Genomic DNA, 21707 nt, shown 5'->3' with positions numbered 1-21707 from the left:
GTATCCGCGGGCCAGGAAGGCTGTAACTTCTGAGTACCTTGGCCAATGGGGAAAAGGAGAGGGTGTCCGTCGGCCGGGAAATTCGGATAAAAGGGGGGCTGCGTCCTCCAGCAATTGGAGAGATCTCACAGGTATATGCCCGGTGGGCTCTCCCTTTATTCGAATAAAGTTTTAGGACTCCTCTGTCTCCTTTCTGGACATTCAGTTCCTGACAGTGAGATTTTCCGCACAGTAGGTGTGTTTACATTGTTTGCTCGCTTGTAGTGATACACTCAAATTGCTTGAAGCTGCGTTAAGATCCTGGCCTGCATCAGGAGGAGCGTTGCCAGCAGGTTGAGGGAGGGGATCTTGTGCCTCTAGTGAGCTCTGGTGGTGCCGCGCCTGGAGTGTTGGGTGCAGTTCTGGGCTCTCCAGTACAAGAAGAACATTGAGCTTTTAGAGAGGGTGCAGTGTTAAACAATGAAGGTGATTGAGAGACTAGAGCCTGTCTCTATCCTATGAGGAAAGGCTAAGTGAGCTGTGCCTGTTTAGCTTAGAGAAGATAAGACCGAGAGGAGATCTGGTGAATATGGATAAGTACTTGAGGGGAGAATGTAAAGAAGATGGGACCAAACTCTTCTCGGTGGTGGCCAGTGACAGGACGAGGGGTAACGGGTGTAAGCTGAAACACAGGAAGTTCCACCTCCATGTGAGGAAGAACTTCTTTACTGTGAGGGTGACAGAACCCTCAAAAAGGCTGCCCAGAGAGCTTGTGGAGTCTCCTTCTCTGGAGATCTTCAAAACCTGCCTGGATGCCACCCTGTGCCACGTGCTCTGGGTGTCTCTGCTGGAGCAGGGGGGTTGGACTAGATGATCTCTAGAGGTCCCTTCCAACCTCAACCGTTCTGTGATATAGAGGCTTACTGATCACTACACTTTACAATCTCAGGAAAGTTGGTATTACTAAGAAAATGAGTTTTTACTCTTTGGCAAAAGAGACAATCAGTTTTGGTGGCTGAAACTCTGAGTTTGGTGCAACATCCTCAATCTCATAGGAATTAGCAGTACACAGCCTAGATCCATAATGACTGTCCTCAGATGTATACAGACACAAGGCATGATACATGAAAATGTGGATGGTGTAACAGAAAATGATGTTCATAGTTGCATTTTCTGCAATGCCGCCTTCTAAAACCGAGGAGTTAGACATATCTGTGTCACTAGGTGGCAGTACAAGAGCTTCATAGACTAAATTTTGTTTGCAACGTGCTGTTAGCTTTGCAGTATTAGCTAAGAAAACCGAAGTACAGTGTCACTGCAGTATATGACTCTGTCAGTATTTAATAAGTGCTGCACATCTGCATAACTGACCATGCTGAAGCCAAGAGAGACAGCTTGTTTTTATGCCTGCTGTGTAGCTGGTAACTGATAACCTATATTTAAGAGGCTCAAGAGTCCACGGCGGATGCAGAGCTCCTAATCCAGCTGCTGTTAAAAGCAAATTAGGCCTGAAAAGGGGATGAAGCTGTCCTGCTGTGAGTAAGGATAGCTGGAGTCCTCTCCTGGCCTTAACTCCTGGCCTTCTGGAGGTCCAAAGGCTCTTGGACGCCCTGTATTTGTGCGTTTCTCAGAAAAGTGGTTGCCTCACTCCCTTGAATTCTGTTTCTCTTGTCCAGGTTCTCCAGTCACTTTTCAGAATTGGTGATTCTTGCTCTCCTGTAAGGTTTATAAGCACATTAGATAGTGTTTTAAATGCAAACAGGTAATAGATGCAAGCAGGTAATTTTCACCTTTTCTTGCAGTTAAAAGTGTTTGTGTCGTTTTCAGGCTTGGGACACAAGTATTTTTGTCTTCTACACTGACTTTTAGCAATTATTTTTCCTTCCATCGTAGTGGAAAAAAAGTGTTTTCATGCCTTTTTTTTTTTTTTCCTTATTTCAGCATTACTCCTTTCAGTGTAAGTCAATGCTATTTTACAAAAGCTTTTTTTTTTTTCCTTATTGAAATACAATAGATTAAAAAAAATAGCCCCCAAATCTCTTGTAGTACGAAGAATGGAAAGTTCTCTTGGCCTCTGTCTCATGTCACTATATTAACCATAGTATTGATTTGGACATGGGGAAATTGTTATGGATGAGCGTTTTGTTATTTGTAGAGCAGTGACAGCAGCGTGTTCCTGTCTTCCCTCCATGTAGTATGATTGTTTGGAGGGCATCTATTCCAGCTGTTTGTTTCACTCACCAGGGCACTTTATGAGAAATCTTATTTTCAAAGAGGTGCTATGTGGCAAAGTCAGTCATATTTATGGAAATATATACAAGTTTGTGCTTTAGTATATAAGTGGCAATATAAAGGAGGGGGACACAACTGGCAGCTTTACTTTAAGAAGTAAATAACTTTTGAGATGTGAATTTTTATTAGAAGCATTGGAGACAAAATTTGGTGTGTGAACCAGGTGCACAAGTGCTCTCATGTGCTGGGCGCAGAGCTTCTGTGACTGCTGTGTAACTTCAACTACTGCTACCAGCCCGTTTTCCTCCTGTCTTATTTCAAGCAGTCCTGTGCAGGAGACATGGATGCAGGAATTCTCTCGTTCTCACAAAATTCAAGTTTTGCAGTTCCTAAAACTTGAAGGAAAGAGTTGTCTCTCCTCTGCGTAAGACTGACCCCTGAGTCCACCAAGTAACTTTGTTCTGTGCTTGGGGACTGGTGTTTGACAGGCGCACATACTTTTGAAAGGCAGCTGGGCTGCGATGCCTGTAACTATCTGCCTATCTGTAACTGGCTGTGATGCCTATAACTACAGGCTATCTGTAAGCTTCATGCTACCTGCTTAGATCATTGCTAAACTTTGTCTTCAAAGCTGATAACAGTAGCTTTCTTCTAGGAAAATGTATATGATCCCTCAAGCCACTTCGTTTCTGGAGGTTGTGTGGAGACATTGACTTTCTTGTTTACATATTGCAGAGCCTGCAGCCACACAAACCTCCAGCCATGCTCCTGGCAGATTACATGAAATAAGCTTCAAAAGGCTGGCTGGTGTTTGGGAAATTAAAGGGAGCTTTGGAAGAAGAAGTTTGAGGAACTGGATGGCAGATGTTCTTCCCTTACAGCTTTCTCCTACATTTGCCAGCTCTAGGGCGAGGTGTTAGATATAAACCTGTCACGAGCCATTGCTCAGAGATCACATATGCTTGCTTTTATGGGCAGAAGGGTGATTAAACTCAGTGTCACAAGCAAAAGATTTTTCAGAGTATTTCTGCCTACCTATAGTTTTCTGTAGTGTCAAATGAAGAATTTCTGCCTTTTATCAGGCCACCTTTCTGGGCTGTGACCCTGATAATGGCAGCAGTGCAGATTGCTAAGCAGCCTTCTCCCTGAGAAGGAAGAATGTGAAAGTATAGTGCTAAAAAGAGAGGCTATATAGCATATTCTTCTAGAAAAAGAAATGCCCTTCTTGGAAATGCCCAGTATTATGGTAAATCCTCCACTCCAGGTGCCTAGTTTCAGTGTCTTTTCTCCTGCAGCAATCACTTCTCTCTTTCCCTGAATTTTGGTGCTCTTCAGGGTGGAATTTACTAAAGGCTATGAGGAAGGCAGAGAGGAGAAGAGGATGTATCTTTGAAAAGCTGGTTCCTCATTATTACTGAAGTATTTTTGCTAATCTTACCAGGAGGCCAAACAGCCCAGAATATCTCCCAGGAATCACTTTAAAATCTGCCCGGACTGTGCCAGGATTTTCCATTAGGGCATGGGATGGCTTCTAGCAGTGGTGACAAAGTACTTTCTATTCTCTGTTCAGAGCTGCAAATTTAATTCTAATTTGTTCTTCCAGTCTTCTGTTAATCTGTTCTGCATTTGTTAGGCCAAGAATCAGCTGCCTTGAAGTCAGTGGATGTTTTAATTGAAATTAAATAGCAACAGCCAAATTGATCCAGCTAAAATATGGGTTGTGTTTCTCTGCTATCAGGAGAAGTTGTGGTGCCTTGACTTGGCAGGTTACAAAAAATTCTTTGTGTCAAAAGCAGGGAAGCGAAAAGCACCTTTTCTTTTGTTACCAGAGCTGCTTTTTTACAAGGTCCTGTTAATGAACATGGAATATAGAGATAATTTGTGCCCAAATGCCTTCATAATTTATTCACAAAATGAATCAGGAGTTGCTACAAACAGATTCGGAGTGTGAAGAAACTATGGGGAATGAGGGACAGCCATACTCTAAATTGCAGTGTGACAGAAGATATATTTAGACATTAGTCCAGTGGTCCATCTAATGGTGCCATTTTTGGAGGGAGAGAAATACCCGTGTTTTTGCTATAATAATCCAAGTAAGAAGTGAAGGTTTTGCAGAATGCAACAGTTTTGTACAGATGGTACAGATGCAATGTGTATCTGCTCTTATCAGCTGAGGCTTAAGAAACTTTAAATTCTTGTAACACATCTCTCTGTTTATGTCAGGGAAGCTGTGTGTAAAACAGAAAGCTCAAACATGGGAAAACTGATGTGATTGATTGTAGATTTTTTTACCATCTTCGCAATAAAACAAAATCCTATGTAATGAATGGGCTCACTGTACTGCCTAAGTCTGTTAGAAAACATGGCAAAAAAAGAGTCTTTTCCTATAGGTTCTTCTAAAGAGAGACTCTTCCACCGTTGCAAGATGGGGCAGTTGGCAGATGCTGCTTCCCAGCTCTGCCCTTGAGTTCGGCTCCAGCAGAGCTCCAGGCAGCCCGAATGCAGCAGTACTGTGTGTGAGTGGCATGGACATGTCCTTTAATGAAAAATAGGAGGTCTAGGGGTGCTGGAGGCCTTCAGAGGGTGCGTTTGATTTTCCTGAGAAGTGCCTATCTTTTTTTGCAGCTCTTAACATTAAATCGTTCCTAAATCTAGCTCTTAGTCCATAAGTTAAAACAATTTCCCTCCTGCCTATACCACAATTTTAGCTTTATCGTAGCTGCTGCTATTGATGCTTTAAGGACATTGCATCACTTCTAAGTGATACTCGTAAAAATCAATAGTCCAGAGTTGCGAGGCATTAAAAATGCAGTGAGTCTTGCTGGCTGTGAGTTGCAGTGAGTCAAAGCCAAATATTTTGTTGGCCTAGAACACTGTTTTTAGCTCTTGTTTTATCATGCCGGCCTCACCAGTTTAGCAGAGACTGAAGAGCAGCCAGAAATACTGCTGCTTGGCAGTGATTCAGGCCAAGTACTAAAACCTCTCCAGTCAAGTCTAGAAGGAACCTGCTGCAGGCCCTGCCAGCAGAAAAGCGTTGGGGCAGCCTAACGCTCGCACTCGTTGTCAGCCACACTACAGCCATGTTCCCAGAGCTGTAACATGGTGCTGTTTGGCCTCTCACTCACACTCCCTTTGCCAATCCTATACGATACAGCAACTGGAAGCTGGGAGAGGTCCACGGAAGTCAACGTTGCTTAGTCAGCACTTGAGTAATGAAGGCTTAAGGAGATCCTTAAACTGTTAAGATAGCTCAGGGCAACGGATAGGCATCTTCAGTTCTGTGGGACTCCAGTGGCACGAGAGCCAGGCAAAAAAATGACTTTTTGCTTCTCCTTCTGCAGTTGCTTAGTTTTCCTCGGAAGTGAATAGAAATACAGTTCCTCAGTACATCCACGTGTATCTTAGCATGGCTGCCTGCTCGAGGGTGCAATCAGCTGCTTACATTGCTCAGCTTGAAACAGGACAAGCTGTTTCAAAACCTGGGATAACTCCTGCCTGCTAAATGGCAGGGGGAAAGCCCAGGTATGTTAGCACTTGGCTTTGTGTGTGAACTTCAGGTAATTCTACTTGAGGAAATCATTATTCAGCACTTCTGCATGAGCACACCAGCAAACATACTTTTTTTTTTTTTTTATAAGCAACAATTTCATTAATAGTAGTAGGTAAAGGAGCCTCTTGCATAACTTGATTTGATGTTGTGGTCATGCACAATCAGTGGGTCATCTTTACCAGTTATTATTTGCTGTATAACCTTTTAGGTTATATCTATATACATATATATGAAAGCTTTTAAAAAAATTACATATATGTGTGTGCATGTTTGTATATATACACACATATGTGTTTTGCCCTATTGCTCTTTTAGGAAACACCGAAGTTTCTGCAGCTTACATGAGGAAAAGACAAAAAGGGGAAGCACAGAGGGATTTCCCTCACGGTGGAGATTCCCAGCTGGCTGAAGCATGTGCAGTTGGCCGTCTGGTCCCTGTCTTCCAGAGAAACCGGATTGTGGCCTGAAGACAGGTGTTAGGCCAGACACATTGAGCAAAGAAGAAAACACAGGTAATATCAGAAAGTAACTTTTAGAAAACAAAACAGAACTGTGGGGCCCATTTTTTAGTTGGTAGAAGAGTCCCTCAAACACTGCAACTAATGTCTGTAATTCAGAATAACGGTTAACTCTGAAATATGCTAAGGAATTTATCATGGTCTGACAAACGTTTTAAGTTTTGCTCCTCTCTTATTCTCCCTTCTCATCTATCTTACCTAATTTGTTTCTTTTGGTTCTTTGAAATTCTTCTTCCTAGCTATTGAGTACAAGATAGGTATCATGGGCCCAACAGTCTTGGCAGAGCCCTCTGGACTTGCCTTCCTTTCCCAGCTCCAAGAACTAAGAGGTGTTGAGAGCCGTGTTCACTCAGTGAAGTATTTTTTCAGCTTAAGCTGAGGGCAACAACTGGAACCAAAATGATCAAAACTGGTGACTGCAAGGAGTGTAGATGAGATGATTGAGGAGGGGACAAAACAGCTGAGAAAAAAAGATACTTCAGATAAACTTACTTCATTGAAGAGGTTTAGCAAAATTGCTCTTTGTTTGACTTGGAGCTCTTCAGCGTTTGTTGCAGTTGTCCATCTTCTTTGTGCTACTCTCCTACAGTAAAAAACACTGAAAAAGAAAGGGAATCCTCTCTGTTCTTTGATAGCTGCCTAGTTAGGGCTTGTGTCTCAGACTACATCAGACTAAAGCAGACCCCTGCTTTGCTCTTAAAACCAATTTTACTGTTGGTTTGAGTGATGGATAACAAAGCAGAATCAAAGAATGCAATAATCAGGATACAAAGGGTTCAGTTACAGTCACTCATGGGTAAATGTAAATCTTCTCATTAAATATAATTGTTAGACTATAAATCAGTTGTGAAAGCTTCACTGAGACACCAGTTTAAGACATTATGCAGCAGCTACTGGGAGAAAAAAATGTACTTAGAAATGCAGGCAGTCATTAGCCGAAAATTGTGCTTGGTTGCCCTGTGCTACATGGTGCTTTTTTTAAGAAAAAGAGTTTTCTTATAGTGACATTTCTGCTTCATTTATTTCATTTTATGTAAGTTACCATATTTTTCAGGCTGTGTTTTTTATGGGACTGTACTTTAACACAGTTGAAAGCCTTTTATTCGTATTCTACTTGCTCTTTCCAGACTACAAAGAGATTTCCATGTCAGTACCTTCCCTGAAGATATTTTTTATTTATATTTTCTGATTGATATACAACAGCACAATCCTCATGTCTTTAATTGCTTAGCCTGCAAAGTGCAAATGTTCTGGGAAAAAAAAAGACTTACTAGCAAAGACGTGGTTACCATCAAACACAAAAACTGCTTTAGTCAATGGCAGCTTTTAGCATGACAGGAGATCATCTTTGGTTTTGATGCTGCTGTCATTCATCTTCAGTACTGGGCGGTACAAACAGGCTTAGGGGTCAGAGGGTCTCCCTAATGAAATGAAGACTCCATTTCCTCTGGCTAGCGCAGGTATCGGTAATGTATGAAAAGCAAGAGCTGTACAGATCTGGGAGCCGTGGAGGGATCCTGCTGTGCTTGCTGGTGCTCAGGTACTCCCTGCAGCTCACGTATGTCAAGCTGATCCAGGTGAAAGCTCCTCCTGCCTTTCTGCAGGCACCCACAGTGGGAGGCACTCAGAGGGTAGGATGTGGCTGCCCTAGTCCTCTCCTGTCATGTGTGAGCTGCTGACAGGGTGGCCAGCTGTGGTCTGTCCTTCTGGTCGGTCCTGTCTTTTCCTCTCCGTTTGTCCTAACGTCCAGCTAAGGGGTAAGGGTGTGGAGAGGGAGGGGGCCGTGGTCCTTCCTGTGGATTAAAGATGATGGTAAGGATGAAGATCCTCTCGGTCACAGTGTGGCCACACTGATAGGGGATCCTTGCCATGCAGCATGTGGTGATCGCTGGTAAGGTGGAAGCAGGGACCTCCTGAGCAGCAGCAGCTCCCCTTTCCCTGCGTCCCGACCACCTCTTCTCCTGCTGATGGGTGACTCGAAAACTCTGCCCTCCAAAATACAGTTTATGTTGATTATATACTGCTCTTCCAGCCTCTTACACACACATATGCAGGAGGAGGCTTTGCTCCTGGGATCCTTGGTGCCCTTCTGCAGAGCTTCAGCCACCTGCCAGAGGGTGTCTCACTGCACCTGACAAATCTCGCTGTGAAAACACAGCCGTTTCTGTGGCCGGTACTTCCAGGGCAAAGGAAACTGTCTCAGGACTAATGTTAAAAACAAGCAAGTCGCATCCATGAAAAGCGACCTGGAAAGCAACCCACAGCAATGCAGAGCAAGTTTGTCCCGATGCTGGCTTTGACTCCTGCCCTCTGCTTCCTTGGACGTCCCTACCATCACTTTTCCCTCTCCATTTTGCCAGGCTGTCTGCAGAAACAGAGAACAAAATGTGTTCTTGATGTTTCTCCCTCCTAGTAGTGGATTTATGTCAAGGATTAACTTAGTTTCATTATATGTAGATTCCACTGTGTTTATAATGGGTCTCCTTTGTGCTAAGCAGCATGATTTTTGTCTTTTTTTCTTTAATTTTTAATATTAGTTCATCTGTTGCTCTGTGATAGATGATTAATCTTTACCAGTCGTGTTGTTAAGCAGTTCTACAAAGTATTAATTCATAAGCCTATAATTCCCATTATCCCTAGATAGGAGGCCTGGGCAGATGCTACATTTCAGTTCTAATTACACACGTTAGGATGAATTACTTGCTATTACTCAAAATAAATTGAGGCAAGCGCCTCATACAAATAGATGGCTACAATTCAACTAAGCCAAAACAATTGCACTTAATCCTGAATAACCCTGTGTTTTGTAACAGCATCAAATAAGCAACTTTCTGTTGTTTTTCCGTTCAGCATAACTGTTGGAAAAAAATGTTGCCCTTTGAATATCTGAGCCGAAAATCCAAGTGGTTTGTGAAGGCCATTGGCGGAGTGGGGGGGAAAGGTGCCAGTTTCTAGTTGGCCATCTCTGATGCCTGTAGCCCTGCAAAGGGAGCAGCCGCTGGGTGCTTTGCTACCCTGTCACTGCAGCTCCCCGTACTCTTGTGAGCGCGGCCTTCCCGGCATATGTGTTTTTGCTGTCGGTTTTTGGAAGACATTAGAAGAGTCCAGTCCAGTGCCTTGGTTGTTCTGTGCTGTTTGGGGGTGCAGGGAAGAGGAGGGCACACATGCTGTCTGCAGGCTTTTAGCAATCCCTTGAGTGATCTTGAGACTGTCCTGGTGATAAGGAGGAGTCCTGGGTCAGCCTGGAATGCAGGGGCAGGGATCTTCTGACATAAATCAGGCAGCTTCTCCTGGTGCAGACACAGGAATTCTGGTGTGGACATAGGAATTTTTGGTAAATGAGGAAACTAAACACATTCCTGATGTCAGGCCTTAACTTTCAGGGGTCTGGTTAGTTTGGTTAATCTGTAGCTGGTACACATACTGTGCTGGATGGAGTTTGTTATCAGCTGGAGCTGCAAGCAACTCTGAGGCTGCATTTTGCATTCACAGTTTTGCTATTCAGAAGATTGCCTTTTTTTTTATAAGATCATGTCTGTGTTCATTTTGGTTTTAATTGTCAGTGTAAATCTACTTAAGGAGTGAAATATATTTTGTCAGGAGAACTTTGGAAGTGCTTTCTCAGGAGAAAAATAGCTAGAAAGGTTAATGCAATCTACCCTGTAATAAAAAATTAAACTCATTTGCTTTGAGAAGTGAAGCAGATGTTTTGTTCACAAAACTGTATTAAATTAACCTGGGGGAGGTCCCATTATTGTGTCTCAAGTATAGCAAAAATGGCAAATTAAATACACATCAATTAACCCCCCGCCCTCCCCAAAAAAAGATTTTGTCTATTTTCAAATGTGTTTCATGACATATGTAAACCAGACTTAATTTACTGTGTACTTTGTTTCACATAAACCCTAGCAGAGTAAAATAGGAATAGTGACTTTTCTGTATTAAAACTACAGAAACTGTAGATCTCCTTGGACAGGCTGTGCAGGAGTGTGATTTTTAACCTGATGACAACATCTGTGCTGAAAGCCCTGGTGTGCATGTCAGTTCTTTGCCATCTAAACTGAGACTACTGCTGGGATCAGTCTTGTACAGAGATTAAGAAATGGATTCAGTGGCTTGTCCCTGTCTGCGAAAGGCTTGCTCATTCGGAAGGCAGTTTTTCCCCCGAGTAGTTTATATGTTCACATAGGATTGCAAAAGGGCCTCATTCAACCTTTTTTGGGCTTTCCCACTACCTGTGCTGGTCAGCAGGAAGCTGAAGGGTGCTGCGGGTGAGGCCCAGAGGTAATTGTTTGGTTGCTTGATATTGCAAGATCAACACGCCAGCCTCCAGCAAGTTTGTTCTTGTGCAGTGATAGCAACAGCCACCTGATGCAGATCACACCCCTAGCCCTCTCTCAACACCTACCAGTGCTTACAGGGATGGCATTTCGGCAGCAGTTCCAGCAGGCAGGCTTTTCCTTGGGACATTATAACTGAGGTGTTTCAAACGGAACAGACAGAGGCTAGTCCTTAGGTGAAACCAAGTAACCAAGAAAGCACCTCTCAATTCAGTATTCTAAAGCTGGATAAACCTGTGTTTGTGCTGCATACAAGAACAGCCTTAGTTTGCCATTGGTTTTGGAAACTTTGGCTCCATAGATATTGTTTTCCCTTGTAATCCAGAGACACACAAAAAAATAAAAGTAAAAAGGAACATTGTTTAGTTAGTGGCATTAGTGGCACTAGTGTGTCTCTAATCTGCTGCGGCCTCCACTGTCAGCACGGGTGTAGGATGAACTGCCACAGTGAGAGAAGCAAAAAAATTATTCAAGTTGGAAATTTAAAGGGCTATGATTTTCCTTCCTTTGGTGTTAGGAGTTCCAACTATTACTGCAGTTACAACAGGCTTGTTATCTCTGAAAATAATTGTTCAGTGATAAAAGCATAGCCATCCCTCTGTTGGGATTAATAAGGCAGACATTTGCATAGAATGGAGCTAACTGGGGAATGAAATAAGAAAGCTGTTTCTTAAAAAGAAACAAATTAATGCTGCTCGCGTATCCCTGGATAGGTACTTGAGCCAATATTCTGCAAGTTTTTTTTCAGGGAGATGGGACACAATTTAAACTTTCTATGTTTTTATTCTGTTGTTCTATACTCTCAGATTTACCACTTCCCCTCTGGATAAACCCAAAGGTATGTGGTAGTGCAGGAAAAAGTGCTTGGCATAAATACAGAAATGCAGTTCAATCTGAGGCACAGTGAGAACAACTGCAGAGACAGATTTCTTCTCTGAGTGTGTAATTTTCATGTTATCACTTCACTCCTACCCATATCTCCAACTGGCCATAACTCATCTGTCTGGGTGACCCCCATGAGCATGTTCTTTAAGCACAACTAATGACTTCTCAAGTATTTTCTAAAGGGTCTTTGCCTCTGTCTCTCCTGTTACATCTGTGAGTATTTAATGAGGCAAATGCCCATTAGCCTTTTCCTGGTTCATTATTTCCTGCAAGTATTTTTTTTTTTTTTTTGTACAGGGTTCCTGGCATCTGAAATGTGATCTGCTCATCTGTTGTATATCCAGCTGAAGAGCTTAGAAATCTTATGCTGAATAGCGATGCCTTTTCCAATACCCCTCTAGTTGGCTACTCTTTTCCATAGTTTAAGCCCAAGCTCATTTGTCTCAGTTTCGTAATGAGGACGGCTTCCCTCCATATCATTCTTTTCCTCCTCCCCCTTCTCAGCCTCTTCCCCATAGGAAATAGGAATCTCCCTCTCCCGTCTCAGCGCGGATCCTGCCATGGTCTCCCTGACATTGGGACCTTCTGCCTAGCTCTTGATAGTTGTTGTTCTTTCTTCCCTTTGGCATACAGAGATAACGGGATTTAACTCAGAATCAAAATGTTAACCAAAATATCTCCCAATTCTACATAACTGAAATGAAAATGTGGCCTGAGCTATTCATTTGTTCTCCTTGCTTGCCAAGAAGCCCCAGGGAAGGGGGGTTTGCACCAAATGGTTGCTCGCTTTCTCTGGAGCTCATCAAAAGGTGTTAGAAACCAGTTTCTTGCCTTTTTGTTCACTGGGCACCCGGCTTGTTTCTAGGGGCTTGATCTACATCATCAATTGTAATGCCTCCAGCTCAACTTGATATTATAAAATTGTCAGGAAAAATAAGTAAAAGATGGAGCCAGCAGCTGGCTTGAGCCAGGCTGTTGAATTTGAAATCACCATGTTAAGGTGGTACCATAAAAGAAAAACAGCCAAGCAACCAACCAAACCTCTAGGAAAGCGAGGAAATTGCTAGAGTTCAACCCTCTAAGGTACTTGTAACAGGGACACTTCAGTAGGCTTTGTGGGATCATGACCTCTCTCTTTGCCTGGGTAAGTGCTGAGATGATCAGAACTGCCAGACTGTTTCCTGACTCTTCAGGCTCCCTACACCACTGCTGGATTGCCAAAAACCTGAACTGGAAAACACCCTTGGCCGAAATGCCCCCAGACTCCCCCTGGTTCATCTAATTTGTTTGCTTTGTATTAGTTTATTTGACGAATATGATCCTTACAAAATTGCTATGAGACACTAAAATGACTCCTTTAGAAGCTCAGTTGCTGGTGTGAGGGAGGGATGTTTTAGTTAAACTTTTTCACTTCCTCAGTAATAATGGTTCAAGTTAAATAAAGTGGCAGGGTCAAAAGCTCCCTTTTCCAGCTTCCATTTTTCTCTCCATTTTTATGTGTTTGTTCATAGGAAACAGGAAAACATTACAACAACAACAGCTTTGGCCCCAACTAACTTTGTCTCATTCCCCACAATGTCTCAGATGTACAATACCATCTAAAAGGACTATCAAACTATCACAGAGTTAAAAGTCTAAAAGGGGTTTTATAACTAAAAGAAGTAAGAGCAACTATTCAATTAAAAGTATGCTTATTCAATTAGGCCAAATATGTTTTTTCCTTTTTGTATTTTTTTAATGCTCATTTTCACAACTGGGATAGGGGCGCTTTCACATGAAACTGCAAACAATATTGAAGTTCTGAATATTAGAGCAGTAAACAATGGATTTATTGTCATAGTTCCTCATGTTTTACTTGGATACCTTCTTATCAGAATCAGAGGCCCTATGAGATCTCGAAGCAATACTCTTTATTTTGTTTGTGTGATAGCCTGCCATTTTTATTTCCTAAATCTGTTTCAAGTTAAATCCACACCCTAAATGCCTTTAAAAGTAGTCTTGGCATAGCAGAATCAAAGTAGAATTGATGTCCAAAAGCTCTTGGGCCCCGACAATATTCAGTAAATCATAGTCTTATGTAGATACATGTCCTGGAATCCAAAATTCCTGGAAAAGAGATAAATGTGTTGGCAGTTAGGAAAGCACACACGAGTCCACCCTACTGAAGAAACTGTGACTAGTTCAAGAAAGGGTGAGGTTAGTGGGACTTTGTTAACCAAAGGATATCATGAGAAGCAGGCTGTTACGTTGGGAACCTGGATAGCACAGGAATGCAGATTAATTGCTCGGGACAGGCTTCAGTTGCAGCTGCAGGAGAAATGCTCTCTGGAAGCGGACCAGGTCTCCCGATGTCCCAGCCATGGTGCCTCTGGAAGCATTCTGTCTCATTATGTTGTTTAGACCTAAATATTTACAGCAGCACCAGAGAAGGAGAGGTTGACCAGTGTTATCATGCTGCAGGATGGAAAGGCAGGTGTGATCTTGATGGGTCTGAGGCTCCTTTGCCTGGAGTGTGGCACTTTTGAAAGTACTGGTGACTTTGGTGCATCCCTGGCTTTTTTTTTTCTGTGTTTTTTTTTTTTTTTTTGTGCTCCACTTCACAAAAGGAAAGCTACAAGTAGGAAAGTGCTCTTACCTCCTGAGACCTCCACCCGCCCTGTCCCAGCAGCAAGGCAATGTCGTTTAGTCAGTGGCTCCAATAAAAGATATTCTTCCTGCCCATAAAGCTGTGAGGTGTGGCCGGGGATGCAGAGCGCAGTGAGTCAGCGCGCGCTTCCCAAGCGGGCGCTCGTGCCCCACCTGCCTTGGCCGCCCCACAGCGCTGGGCTGAGGCCAAGGGCAACGCCAAGCCAGCATGGACTGACGTGGTGGGAGGCAGAGCTCTCCTCTTGCAATAGTGAGGGTGCACAGGATGCACAGATTCAGGGGGAGAAGATGACTTCTCACACGTAAATAGATAAGGCCAGGCAGAGCCTCTCTGTGGAAACTAAATTGCAAGATGAAAGCAATCCCTTTTAAACCGAAGCTGTGCATGGGTGCGGCTTTGCCGTCTAGAGTCCAGCTGGCCAGTTGTAAATGAAATAGCTCTAACAGTCTTTTATTCACCCAAGTAATCAGCTATTGCTCATCGAGTGCAGATTGTGGGACCAAACCCTGGCCACAGACAAAGGACTCGGTGAGGTGAGACTGCGTTAGGCAACTCCCCTCTCAGCATGAACTGCACAGTGCTCGTGTGTAAATATAGCTGCACCCCGAGCTTTCAGCGCCCCGATGCTCAAGCTTCATTTCTGGTGCAAAGGTGCTTAACTTAGTCCCTTCCCTAAATCTCACTGGTCTGACCAGGAGCTATCAGTGCCTGGCTTCCTTATGGCTGAGGTGCTGCACTTCTTGCAGGTTTGTGACCCACCAATAAATCCCTACAGAGGGTGGCCCTTTTTTTTTGATAAATGACTATGTCTGTTGAATGATCAACTGGTTGTATAAATGGTTCTCCTTTTGTTGATCAAGAGTGCAAATGTCTCCCAGTCCAGCGTGGGAGCAAGTGCCCAAGGAGAGTATAAAAACTGCAGCTCAGCCCAAGGAGAGTATAAAAACTGAACAACGAAAAGATTTCAAGGAGAACAAGAGGCTTGAGTTGATTCCAGCCGATGTATTTCTCCTTGCAGCTGGTGATGCCCAGTGTCATAATGGTGGGCATATTATAGAGACTGGTAATGGGGATCACAGATACTGTAATTGAACTGCTTATTGCAGTGGTTGTACTTAGCTAAGCATACCTTACACTTGTATTGTGATTTCAGGATATTGCTGTATTACTCTACTAGAACAAAAAATCCTTGTAGCATCAAGTGTCTTTAAACATCTAGAAAGATCTGGCCAGACAGGATTGGATGATGAAAAGGCTCTCTGAAGCTCCAACTCAACCGTGCAAATCCTCAACAGTTCCAAACAAACAGGAGGCTCTTGCTTTGGCCAGGGCCAAGAACAAAGATCTCAATTGCTGGGTAATATTCCAGTGGCGTAGGCTTACGGGCTGCATGCAATACATGATACTACAGCTCTTCCTAGATTACTGTAATCAAAGGAAATGGGGTGTATCTTCATGGCTTAGTGGTTAGTGGTTGTCCTCCTGACTCAGTGGGCAACCTAAGAGGCTCCTTTGTGAAATGAATTACTTTTGAGGCAGTTAGTTAATGTAATCTGTGATCAAGAAACAATGCAAGATAGAAGGCTTCTAGGTTTTTTCTTGTCTCCTGATGGAGGAAGTACAGGTCTTGAACCTGAGTCACATAGCTTGAAGCAAGAGGAGACTTGAAATGTTATTACTCCTCTCATCCTCTAAAGGAGAAGCAAAGGGAGAAGTACTCCAAACACTAACATATAAGGTTATTACCCACTTTTCTGGCTTACTATGTGAAAAGATGACCTGATAGGACAGGCATGTGTGTGAACATTAAGATATCCTCTTCCTGGAGCGCTTGTTTTCTGACTAAATAGCCCTGCGCTTGTTGAGAGTTGGTTCACTCATCATACCTTGAAAGTGCAGACCTGCAGATGCGGCACAGAGAACCGGTCAGTGATAGGACTGCCTGGAGGTCTGTGGTAGGGCTCATGTGTCTCCTGAAACACGCATATAATTCAGTTGCGTAACATAGCGGGGGAAAAAGATAGCTGGGAGTACTGATTACTGTCACTGTGGTCTCAATTTCTCCGAGGAACTTACAGTAGGAGTTCTCCCTCTGAAGTGCTTGAGATACAGGCAGGAGGTGCATGTCAAAGCTATAGCCAAGGCTGGAGACAGGCCAGTTTCAGCTCTGCCGGGGCCTCTCCAGGCAGAGCCTCAGCCTGCCCGTGGCCACGTGTGCCTGCCTTGGCCTGGTGCCACATTTGCCTCATGCCAGCCAGGGCAAGATGTTTGGAAAGCCAAACTGGTGGCAAACAGCCACGGCAAAGAAGGGGGAAAGCAGAGGAGGAGGCGTCAAATAAACGCCAGAAATGAAGCAAGGGGAGGTCTAGGGAATGTGTAGGGAATGGGGCCATGTAAGTTGCTCTGAATTATTGTGCAACTGCACTGTTGAGCCAGCAGTGATATCTAGATCGCAACAAAGGCTTTCCCCATGCTGTGTGATGCTGTCATGGCTCCTTGCCTTTACATCAGTGTCCACAGTAAATCCCTTTCTGAGCAAGCACGTGGCTTTTAAGTGCTCCATTAAACCGCTGAATGTTGCTGTGTTAACTGATTTCACTGAGGAAGTGTTGCAAATACCTGCAGCTATGGAAAACTAGGCAGCATCCAGATCACACTGAAGAGTGACCCTTCCCAAAGAGGCTTAATCTGCAATTAGCTGACGGCTCCTTATATAATACCTTGAGGCAACCGCTTTTCTGAGTTAGTTAAGTCTCACCTTGAATCACAAAATGCCTTTTTGCTTGATGCCAGTCTTCTTTCTTTGAGCTTGTGTAAAAAATACAGTAGTTTTGGGTTCAGAGCCCATTCCCCTATTATTGTGCCAGCTTAATTTGAGTAGTAGATGATTTTTTTTCAAAACTGAGTGAAAGAAGCCATCATGAGATCACTTAATAGATCCTTAGCAAGCACTGTATCAAGAACCCCTAGCCTCCATCCTTATTTATCATTAAAATGCAACTTTATGTATTTTACCAGAGACTAGAGTCAGTTCGACTGGTCTGTAAATGCCTGCCTGCTTTTTCTAAGTATACATACTGTGTTTATCTCTCTGTGGTCTTTTTGAACCTCACCTCTTGTGAAATAATCATTTTTCTTCAGGGACTGTTTCACATTAATCATTCCAGGATGGATTTTGCTAGACCCTGACAACTGCCATATATGTAATTTACTAAATTAGTGATTAACTTGTTTTTGGATCTAGTTCTATACTCTAGTCTCCTTGCTATTAATCTTAGCTGTATTTTGCATGTAGCTCAAGGGTCCTAGTCTCTTAGAGCACTGCCTGAACTATTCAAAAAGTTGAAAATGAGCTTAGGCAGTTGACTTGCCAATTTTAAGAATGTACTGAGGCTAACGAGAATGAAGTTAGACTACTGAGACAATTGTCAGTTCATATACATATATATATATATATATATAATATATATATATGTGTGTGTGTGTGTCAGTTCAGACACAGTGTTAGATGACTATGTACCTGGGCATCTTCCAGTATAGATCTGGAAAAGACAGGAATATAAAGCACAGGTGATATTAAAGTATGAAGCTTGTTTTTATTAGCACAGATACCAAGGTAAGGCTTCCAGGTGAAATCTGAGCTGAAATCTGAACAGAGGTAAGCTTCTTGAATGTATTTTCTGCAGAGCTGTAGAAATATAGAGCTGAAATACAAAATATCTTCCACTGTCTGAAGAGCCGATCATTTTAATTAAGCTGTTTTCTTTCGTTCTCGCCATGCAACAAATATACAGTTTTTAGTATTGTTCTTAAAGGAGCTAGACCGGCTTCTATTCGGTAAAGACCATAAAGCCTAATATGTTCTGAACATGAAGTGTGAGGACTTTTCAGATGAGATCTCTGTATGGTTCTTTAAAGCCTCTGGATGCTGTCTTCCTTGGCATACAGGCCCTGGATTTGTTCTCCCCTGGGATGTCAGCTCGCCAGCGGTGCAGACAGAGTTCTCACAGGTAGTGAAATCTGATGCTGAGACTTCAGCGATGGCCTGACTTTCTGCTTTGGGATTTCTGTATTAAGGGAGCCTCTACAGAAAGTATTGCTTTGAGGCAACCCCTCGCTGCCACACACACATCCATGCATGAACCTTGTGGAGAAACTGCTCTTGGATGTGTGCAGAGCTTGGGGTTGTTCTGACATGCTGGCACCCCTCAGCTACATTCAGCATGAAAGGTTTCTCTCTAGAAATGTTCAAATCTGGCCTGGATAAGCATTAATTTTAACATTTCACACATTACAGAAGCTATTTTCTTGTGTGGTTTTATTTTTCGGACTCTTGCAGAAATATGTTTCAAAGGACTATATTTGAAGTATTGTTATTATTATTATCACACCAGTAGTCTAAAACAAAAGGTTTGTTTCTAATAAGAGGTTCCTAACCCAAACTAGGCTAGAAAAACCAGCTATTCAAGTTTGCCTGAGCTGTTTACTGTTCTAAATCTCATTCTTCTTTGCAGGGTTCGGACAACATGAGTTTGCACAAACACATGCCTCTGTGTGTCCCTTTTTTTTTTTTAGGTGCCAGTTCAATTTGCAGAGCTCGTGGTTATGTAAGTCACTGCTTCTCTTGTCTGTGTACACGGGATTTAAAAGTGCTTATACAAATACGTCACGTTCTCGTTTTTCTACAGGTAATGTCCAGCTTAGAACCTCACTTAGTAACCATAAAACATGCTACGTACAAGCTTTAATGGCAGCACTCAAAATGTAGCAAAAGCTTCTACCTAAATTTGGCACCTAAACAACAACTTCCAGGATTACAGGGATGGTAGCCAATGTAAGCTCTTTTTTTAAGCATTTATCTGTACATCTGGCTCTCTCTTGACATGGGATGGGCCTGTGCCGTGTGAGACGTTGAAGTATCTCAGCATAATGCTGAGGTGCTGTAAATTACAGCCTCTGGCCAAATGAGGCTTGTAAGTGGTATGTCACATTCAGATGAGAGAGCGGTTCAGGCAGGTTCAGAGCGTTACCTGAATTGCTTAGCCAGCCTTAATTGTCCTGTGTGGTTTTTAATGTTGCTGAGAAAAAAGTGCACTAATTTTTAGAACTACAGCCTTCTACCTGCGTTTCGCTGGCGTGGAGGCATTTAAACCACACAAAATGTTAGTGAGCAGTAAGGCAAGTCAAAAATTGCCATTACTAGAGCAGGTTGAGTTGCCCATAAAGTGGTCTCAACTCTTGTGGGTTTAAACATGAGGCTGTCATTAAGAATATTGATTTAATTTGAAGATTAAACTGCTCCTCACCTTTTCCATTCATAAGGTATGATGGAAACATGAGAAGACAGACTGAAAAACGTAATTTTACACAAACACTTATTCCCCTCAGTACTGAGGCCATTCTTTTTATCACCTGTGTTCATAAACATGTGTATACAGACACATATATGTATATATGATAGACATTTTAATTCAATATACCCGAGTAGATTTCGCACCTTTCTACAAACAACCCTGGTGATGTAAAAGCTCTCCTGGCAAAAGAGTGCCCTTGAGCTAACACAGTGAATGAGAAAGCTCCTACAGTAAGTGTGTAGGAGTTGTTAAATATATTTCATCTACAGTTGTCTGTCAGAGGTAATAAATCTTCAAAAGTAGAAGGGAGTTGTTTGACCTTGAAGATGGAATAAAGCCCAGCCAACCAACACAGCTCCCGAACCAGCCAGGCTGTAAGCAGTCACAACACTAATGAACACAGTGCTGCTCGGGCTGTTGACAATTATTTTAGACATCACATTTGTTTAACAGCTGTTGAAAATAACTTGTCAGGAACAAGCAAAAGAAAGAACCTTACTTGAAGCAGGTGTCTTCAACTTGTGTCACAACATATAAATTCAATGGTTCCAAAAACTAAGTTAAACTAAATAAAATAAAAATGAAATAGAATAAAATAAAAATAAAGTAGAATAAAATAAACTATTCAATGGCCAAATACAGGTCAGAGAGCTATAAATTGCCAAATCCACCCAAACTCTAAAAAAGTGTCAAGTGGTGAGTTTATCTAAATTCACAGGATCACAGACTCATAGACTGGTTGAGGTTGGAAGGGACCTCTAGAGATCATCTAGTCCAACCCCCCTGCTCCAGCAGGGACACCTAGAGCACGTGGCACAGGGTGGCATCCAGGCGGGTTTGGAAGATCTCCAGAGAAGGAGACTTCACAGCCTCTCTGGGCAGCCTGTGCCAGGGCTCTGTAACCCTCGCAGTAAAGAAGTTTTTCCTCACATGGAGGTGGAACTTCCTGTGTTTCAATTTGTACCCATTACCCCTCGTCCTGTTACTGGCCACCACCGAGGAGAGTTTGGCCCTATCCTCTTTACATTCTCCCCTCAGGTACTTGTACCTGTTGATAAATCTCCTCTCAGTCTTCTCTTCTCCAGGCTAAACAGGCCCAGCTCACTTAGTCTTTCCTCATACGAGAGATGCTCCAGTCCCTTCATCATCTTTGTCACTCTGCGCTGGACCCTCTCTAGAAGCTCCATGTCCTTCTTGTCCAAGGGAGCCCAGAACTGCACCCAGTACTCCAGGTGCGGCCTCACAAGAGCTGAGTAGAGGGGGAGGATCCCCTCCTCGACCTGCTTGTGCCCTGCCTGGTCTCTTGGAAGGTTTTCTTCATCTCTTTAGTCTCATGGCTGATGTGGAATTGTGTATTCCTAGTCTTACTTCGGCATTGTGTCTGAACCCACTGATATTCTAGATGATGCCAGGAAAGACTGGTTGTTTTGGACAGCACCAACTTCATATAAGATTTTACCAATGCCAAGAGCTTTTCATTGATTTAACATCTGAGCAACTGTAAATAGACGATCTCTGGGTGTGGGAATCCAGTAGTCTTCAGGCACACATAAAACCTGTTGGTCTTTTTCATCATTCTATTTGGAGCATGAGATTTCAGCACAGTGTTCAGGCTATAATTTCCTCTGTCCTTTTGTGTGGGCTGAGAAAATACTAAAGCTCTTTCCCCAAATGGTGTTATATAATTTTTTTAAGAGCCTATGTGCTTTAGAAATAGAAATCCCATTTTTTAAACAAGACTTACAGTGAGAATTAGGCTTCAAGATGTTTAAGGCCTTTGCCTTAAACATCTTGAAAGGGAGTCTCCAGGGTAATGTGTTTCTAAGATGCTGTCTTTGATCATTCCTAAAACACTTATTTCCACTCACTGGGTTACCTTCTGACTCTGCCTTTGGGCCCTGCAAGGCTGCATGAATCTCAATTAGTGCTAATTAGGACATATATTTTCACAGAACCAGAATTGAGGTCACTGCAGTGTAATCTCTGAGATTTGGGTCTTTTTGCAGATTAAATTTTACATAAACTAAGAAAGAAAGCAGGAGTTATCTTGAGAACAAACTACCTGCATGTTCTTTTTTGCACTTAGAATAGCAGTTTACTGTGGGATTTTGCCTTGGGGATGTAACAAGTAAATTATTTCTGTATGAAGTTCTTTCATTTGATTTCTCAGGATGTGGCTGAGAAGCACTCCAAAATTTTGGA

This window comes from Tinamus guttatus, unplaced genomic scaffold (genome assembly GCF_059628265.1).
Source record: "Tinamus guttatus ecotype Peru unplaced genomic scaffold, ASM5962826v1 Tinamus_guttatus_pri_ptg000125l, whole genome shotgun sequence".
Lineage (NCBI taxonomy): Eukaryota > Metazoa > Chordata > Aves > Tinamiformes > Tinamidae > Tinamus > Tinamus guttatus.
This window is presented reverse-complemented; position numbering follows the sequence as displayed.